The sequence below is a fragment of the Centruroides sculpturatus genome, unplaced genomic scaffold (genome assembly GCF_000671375.1).
Source record: "Centruroides sculpturatus isolate CEXI.00-Female unplaced genomic scaffold, Cexi_2.0 scaffold1287, whole genome shotgun sequence".
Lineage (NCBI taxonomy): Eukaryota > Metazoa > Arthropoda > Arachnida > Scorpiones > Buthidae > Centruroides > Centruroides sculpturatus.
This window is the reverse complement of record NW_019385708.1, coordinates 172,166-180,239: the sequence shown is the minus strand read 5'-3', so window position 1 is coordinate 180,239 and position 8,074 is coordinate 172,166. Positions and strand designations below refer to the sequence as shown.

The 8,074-nt window shown below is 26.3% G+C and overlaps 2 long non-coding RNA genes across 2 annotated transcripts; both read right to left on the bottom strand.

The window, feature by feature from the left end:
• Nucleotides 1-5,925: 5,925 nt before the first annotated feature.
• Nucleotides 5,926-6,344, bottom strand: LOC111641384. Its single transcript, XR_002759398.1, has 2 exons — nt 6,308-6,344; nt 5,926-5,975 (listed from the first exon to the last, which is right to left on the bottom strand). It is a non-coding gene; the product is annotated as an uncharacterized LOC111641384 (long non-coding RNA).
• Nucleotides 6,345-6,952: 608 nt separating this feature from the next.
• On the bottom strand, nt 6,953-7,371 carry LOC111641386. The gene is made up of 2 exons (XR_002759399.1): nt 7,335-7,371; nt 6,953-7,002 (listed from the first exon to the last, which is right to left on the bottom strand). It is a non-coding gene; the product is annotated as an uncharacterized LOC111641386 (long non-coding RNA).
• Nucleotides 7,372-8,074: the final 703 nt, after the last annotated feature.

Genomic DNA, 8,074 nt, shown 5'->3' with positions numbered 1-8,074 from the left:
TAATTTATATATATATATATTACTTATATATATATGTTGGAAATTATATTTATTTAAGTACATAATTAACTTATATTAAGGCCTGCATAATGCAATGAATAAACGCATGGAAAATTCTATTTCATTAGATTTTCAGTTATATTAGATAACTATTCCAATATTATTTGTTTTATTATAAACTTGGTTAGTTTAAAACATTATTGGAACAAAATTACTATTATATTTAATTATAATTATTATATTGTTGATAAATAAAACTTTTACTTTAAAATATTAAATCCATTAAATTTTAATAGCTTATTTATGTCTCTACCATTTTAAATAATTCAATTTAATAAAATTTTGCTTTTAATAAAATTAGACAATAATTCGAGTAAAATTAAACAATTTATGTTATATAAAAATGTTTTCAAATTTTCTAAACTGAATAATATACATCTGCTGCAATTATAAATCTAGGTCTATTATAAAGTTTTAAAATGCTGGACTATGCGATTAGAAATGATAGTCATAATTTTCGTAATTCATTTTAATAGACGAAATACGCACAATTCTTCTGGCAATATTAAATTTTATATGATATAGGCCTAGTTATATTTTATATAAAATTATTAAATTACTGTATTACTTTTAATAACGGATAATTTAAAAATTACTAGAAAATTTTAAAATCTATTAATTAATATTAATAAAATGAATGTTTTGAGCGAGATTTTACTTTGGATGGTCAAATTGTTTATTCCATATCTTACGCTGACGATGTTGTTATAGTTGCACCAACAGCTGCAGCTTTACGTAGGAAGATTATATCAATGCACGAATACTTTGATAAATTAAAACTCTAAATTAACCCACATAAATCTTTCATAATGATATTTCGGAATGGGTCGAGGATCTCCATGAAAAATACATCCTTTTACCTTTATGACGAACAATTTAAGATTGTACAGGAATTAAAGTTTTTGGGAATAATTCTGACGCCAACTTTATCCTTTGATAAACATTATAAAAAAAATTAAAGCCAAATCCACAGTATTGATCAACAATATGATGAAATTATTTACAATTACTAAATTAAAGAATATAATTATTCATTTTAAACTGTTTAATTCGATAATTATCAACGCAGTAGTTATGCCTCATCGATTTGGGGTCTTACAAGTTATAAAAATTTGACATTATACAAAATAAATTTATTCGTAAAATTTTTACTCTGGAGTATGATACTCCTGGTTTTGCTCTCAGATTGGAACTAAATAGGTTTAAATTAGATTCTTCCTTTATAAAACGATTTATTAAGTTCCTATTTATGATTAGAGATAGCGGAAATATATCTTCTAAACTGCTGTTTTTGTTATATAAAAAATCCTGCCAGGTTTCGCAGAGAACATCATGGATGGATCAATTAAAAGTATTGTTAATACCTATGGAGAAACTCCATAGGTATTAACAATACTTTTAATTGATCCATCCATTTAGGTCCATTCCTAGAAAAATCGGAAATTAGTGAGTTACTAAAATCTCATTTAATTCAAAATTCACTCGAAGTTTCATTGTCACAAGATATAGAAGAAATGTATAACCGAAATAAACCTGAATGGTATAGTTTATTACTGGAATACCCTTTTATCAATAGTTACATGTTAACAAATATATCTTTTGTAATTAAAAAATTCTTTATCTAACTCAGACTAAATAAGGAACTGATTATGGTCAATAATAAAATCTACCAATTTTCTAAAACTCGTTGTCCAAGATGTAATAAAGTATTGACCAAATTCCATTATTTTTGTGAGTGTAAGGAGGATCAAGATCCATGGTGGGTCTTAGCCAATTAAGTAATTTATTGGATGAAAATAAGATATATCAATTTTTCCACTCAGCTAATACTACTATTATATACAATCTATATAATTTTGAAAAAAATTTTTGTAAGTAATCGTTTTAATTTAATTTTGTTTAATTTAGTTACACATATTGAGGACATGTATTCTTTATCAGTGGGTTAAATATCTACCAGTCCTATTGTGATGATAAACTGTAGATTTTTTTGATGATATGTTATTAGAACACCCTTATGTAACAGGCTAAAGGCCTAATACGAATAATAAATATATTTGAATTTAAATTTGAATATTAATAAAATAAAATTGTATTAGTACAATAGGAGCAAAATTTAAATAAAGTAAAATATTTATATTGAATAATTAAAATTAGTCAATGTAAATATTTTGCTTATACTGTATTTCTCTATAAAATTTTCTTTTTACTCTAAAATATCAGTAAAAATAATTTTGAGTTATATAAACTTCTTTTAATAATCTTCATATTTACAAAACTATACTTCCTTAATGATCATTTTTAAAAGTTACTTTCTTTCATTTAAATATTTAAAATTTTGTATCCATGTTTCCAACATGTGGTAAATAATATATATATATATACAGTATATAATTTCTCTGTGTTGAAACCGCGCCTTTTTTTTGTAGACTGTGTTTTGAGACACCATGAAGACATTAAATTTTTTCGCATCCACTTTATTCTCCCATTTCCTTTACAGTCTTTAAACTAATTGTGCCTCTCATCTGTTGGCTAACAACATTTACCAATACAATACGTACCTGTATACAATACAATACGTATTAGTAAATATCTCTTTATAAAATATTTTTAGACATACCTGATATACGTTCTGTACAGCGAATTTTATTCTATTGTCGACGAACACAAAACCAAAACACCACCGTGTATTGTAAATTATTTAAAATTTCTTAAAACTATACAACATTAAATTAATGATAACGATGTTTGTATTTACTTCTCCGTTAAATGTATTTTAAACTAATTTATATAAATACAAGCCGCATAAAAAAACGAAACTCCAGAAGATCAACATTGGAAAAACATTCTACAAAAATCCAGCAACGACTTGCTCAACTTTCCTGGTGACATTTGCTGCCATCATCTGTTATCATATTTTATTAAAAAGTTTTTATATTTTTAACTATTATAAAATGACAAAAAGCTTAATTTTCAGGGTAGGGATGAATTTTATAAGAAATTGTAAATGCCAGTAACCAGTAAAATTATCGCTAAGTCCTTACCTACTGGAGATGCACACGATCATTACTATCTCTCCATTTCCTCGACCTTTAATCACCAAAATTTAATAGCATTAATTGCTCTAATATATAAAACTCTCTGCAAAATTTCAGACATTTTCGACAAAAAGCACGGGAGTTACAGCATTAAGCTTCAAAGAGGATGAATAAAATTGTGCCTCCACCCACTATTAAGCTTCAAAGAGGGTGAATAAAATTGTGCCTCCACCCACATACTAACATCCATACGTACAGAAATTACCTCCGAATTTTTTTGCATTTTTCGACGTTTTAAGGTGTCCTGTGAAAAAATGTAAAAATCTGGGAAGTCATTTTTTGTCGGATCGTCATACTTTCTCTCTGTATAACTGTCGGAAAAGTGAAATGAACTGTAAGGTTAGATTCAAAAGCAATTAATAGATATAAATTACTTTAAAATTCATTTAACGGAGAAGAAAACACTAAGGACGTTATCGTTAATTTAGTGGTGTAGAGTTATGAGAAATTTTAAATAATTTACAGTACACGGTGGTGTTTTTGGTTTTGTGTACGTCGACAATAGAATAAATATCGCTGTAAAGAACGTATATCAGGTATGTCTAAAAAAAATTTTGTAAAGAGATATTTGCTAATATTACCGGTACGTATTGATAAATATTGTTAGCCAACAGATGAGAAGCATAATTAGTTTAAAGACTGTAAAGGAAATGGGAGAATAAAGTGGATGCGAAAAAATCTAATGTCTAATATCAACACTTCATGGTGTCTCAAAACACAATATTATATATATATAGTCTATATAAATTTATATTTCACATTTTCAGTTCCAGTGTCATTATAATTATGTAATATATATGTTACCGCTAAAGCTCGAAAGCCATTAATATGTACATTACCTAGCTAATCTGCAGATTAACTAGGGTGATCTGTTAAAGTTGCGAAAATTGTTCCATTTCTCAAATTACCTAAGTAATGTGCAGAGTATCTAGGTAATCTGCACATTACCTACTAGGCACTCCGTAAAGTGAAAATAAGATCTTTTCCACAAATAAATGTACCACAAACAGGTGTGCTTGTCACAAAAAAGAATTGCTATGTAATTAAAAGTGTCACCAATCTTTAGACTACACTAATAAGTAAGCACAATTGGTTAATGTTACCTATGGTGACTAAAATGGCGGCTTGTCTCTGATTCCAGCAAATAGAAGAAAGAAAACAGTGGGGACGCACGTTCTAACCTAACCTAACCTATTCTAATAATTTTTTGGTAATAATTATGGTAATTTATTAGAATAGGTTAGGTTAGGTTAGAACGTGCGTCCCCACTGTTTCCTTTCTTCGTTTTGCTGGAATCGGAGACGAGCCACCATTTTAGTCACCAAATGTAACATTAACGCACAACTTTATCATGCGATCGCCGGAAAAAGTATGATAACTTTCTTATTTTTCGTCTCTGGTCCAAAAGTAGGGTATCGTTGAACTCGTCTCGGTCCCCTCAGTTCAGATATATACTCAAAGTTTCGAAATTCCATGGATGGTAATCTATATAATACCCCATTTCCCTAATTGTAATAATATTTTAAACCGTTTGATTTTTTTGTATTACAGTTTTTTACTTGATTGATGATTGATTCTATTAACTAATTTGTTGATTGTTTGATTGTATTAACTTGATTTTTTAGATATCGAACATTAAATAAACNTAATTGCAATAAATGATTATTAAAATACTCATAGTTTTATTTCCAAAACCAACATTTACTAATCGTCTTTAGTAAAACCTAGCATGTACCAAATTCTAATGGTAAAAGCCCGGAAAATCATCTCACTTTATAAAAATCCTTACATTTACCAACTCATGTTGGTAAATCCGAAGATTTACAAGTAAAACCTAGGATTTACCAATATACGGGCTTTTACAGTAACATAAGCACCAGACGGAAAAACAAAAAATATCGTGTATCCACAAGCGCTCCAATAAATAAATAGAATTGAAACGACACTTTGAAATATTTTTCCAATGAAAATGAATAATAATAATAATATAATAATAAGTTTCAATAAAAATGATAAAATGTAAATTTCATTTTATCATAACGAGTTTGCTTGAATTTCGTTTCTTCTGAGATCGCAGCAATGCGCGACGGGTAAGCTAGTATTATATATTAAAATATCTGAAATAATTGTTTATTTTATTACTAAGTATTAGGAGGACGGAGAAGTAATACTATTTCTAGATATCCCTAGAAGAAATATCTCTATAGAAGGAAAAAAATATGTATTGAAAAAATAGAATTGAAACGACACTTTGAAATGTTTTCCCAATGAAAATGAATAATAATAATAAGTTTCAATAAAAATGATAAAATGTAAATTTCATTTTATCATAACGAATTTGCTTGAATTTCGTTTCTTCTGAGATCGCAGCAATGCGCGACGAGTAAGCTACTCTATTATAAATGTCATTGAAATATACGTAGTATATAAATAAGTGAAATTAAAATATATTTAGGTTTGAGAATATCAGGAAAAAAGCATTTAAAATTAAAAATTTAGCTTATTCATTTTATTTTATCAAAAAAATTCTACATTAGCGGTAATGCTATTTATTTTCGATATATTTACAACTAAGTGGTTTTATTGTTGCACGCTGACAAAATGTTTTCAATTTCAGAAACATTAACAAATCAATATTATTATTGCTCTCATCATCATAATCATGGTAGTCGTTGATGTCATCATCATCAGAAAAGAATGTCATAAATTCATCCTTCTGTTTTTCCAACATTCGTTGTAAATCTTGTTTTATTTTTTCAATTTTTTTGTTCCTTGTATTCATCCATCTTTCTTCCTTCCTCATTTCTTTGGCCCAGTCTAACAAAGTATAGCTATATTAGTGTCATTAGATCACAATGTAAAAAACTCGAATGGATTAAAGAATATAAATCGACAAACAAATGCTAATTACAGTAAATGTAAACTGAATGAGTTTTACATTATTTGCAGTTTTTATAACGCAGTGTAATTGTTAAGCTTAGTATTTAAATTAATATTATATATTAAGAACTATTTAAATTAATAACCACTCGAATCATTTGGCTAAATATTTACATAAACCATGAAAAGTTCATTAATTTAAATAAATTCTACTTTTTATTATATTGTACTTCTAAAATTAATAAATTCTAATAAAATGTTGAACTTACTATAATTTACATCAATGATCAAGAAAATAAATATATATGAAATTGCTTTCATTTTGAAATCTGAAAATATTAACATTTATAATCTATTTTAAAGTATTTAAAAATTATTAAAAATATTCTTTATCAAATTCAAAAAACAATAAGACAGTTTAAAATTAAATAAAAATAAAAGTTTGTAAATATATTTTATAGAATTATTTATTAATAATCATAATTGAATGATGAATCTATGTGTATCTCTTATATAATATATTTATGTAGATAGTGGGATGCTGGAAGTGGTACCCGGGATCGAATCCTGGCAAGCTACCCCAGAAATGGATAATTTGTTCCAAATATAACGGGTTCCAGCTGCCCCGTTGTAGGAGTATTCGAATTCATAATGGATATAAATAAAGTTCCTCTTGTTGCCTACAGGGTGAAGAGTTAAAATGAAAATTACGAATTGTGTAATTTATGATGAATTAACTTATTTTTAAATATCTTTTTAAAAATGAAATCANACAAATCAATATTATTATTGCTCTCATCATCATAATCATGGTAGTCGTTGATGTCATCATCATCAGAAAAGAATGTCATAAATTCATCCTTCTGTTTTTCCAACATTCGTTGTAAATCTTGTTTTATTTTTTCAATTTTTTTGTTCCTTGTATTCATCCATCTTTCTTCCTTCCTCATTTCTTTGGCCCAGTCTAACAAAGTATAGCTATATTAGTGTCATTAGATCACAATGTAAAAAACTCGAATGGATTAAAGAATATAAATCGACAAACAAATGCTAATTACAGTAAATGTAAACTGAATGAGTTTTACATTATTTGCAGTTTTTATAACGCAGTGTAATTGTTAAGCTTAGTATTTAAATTAATATTATATATTAAGAACTATTTAAATTAATAACCACTCGAATTATTTGGCTAAATATTTACATAAACCATGAAAAGTTCATTAATTTAAATAAATTCTACTTTTTATTATATTGTACTTCTAAAATTAATAAATTCTAATAAAATGTTGAACTTACTATAATTTACATCAATGATCAAGAAAATAAATATATATGAAATTGCTTTCATTTTGAAATCTGAAAATATTAACATTTATAATCTATTTTAAAGTATTTAAAAATTATTAAAAATATTCTTTATCAAATTCAAAAAACAATAAGACAGTTTAAAATTAAATAAAAATAAAAGTTTGTAAATATATTTTATAGAATTATTTATTAATAATCATAATTGAATGATGAATCTATGTGTATCTCTTATATAATATATTTATGTAGATAGTGGGATGCTGGAAGTGGTACCCGGGATCGAATCCTGGCAAGCTACCCCAGAAATGGATAATTTGTTCCAAATATAACGGGTTCCAGCTGCCCCGTTGTAGGAGTAATCGAATTCATAATGGATATAAATAAAGTTCCTCTTGTTGCCTACAGGGTGAAGAGTTAAAATGAAAATTACGAATTGTGTAATTTATGATGATGAATTAACTTATTTTTAAATATCTTTTTAAAAATGAAATCAATGTTTAACACATTACATTATTATTTTTGAAATATTACTCCAAATGAATATTAATTTTACGTGGTTTTTAGTAGATCTGATTTAAAATTTTTAAAGTAAATTTGAGGGGGAAAGTATCATATTTCTTCAATGTAAGAAACAGTGATTATTAATTCTTTGTTTATTCATAAACAAAAAATTTTAATTTTTATAAATAAATTTTATAATTTTTATAATATTAAATTTTTAAACTTTT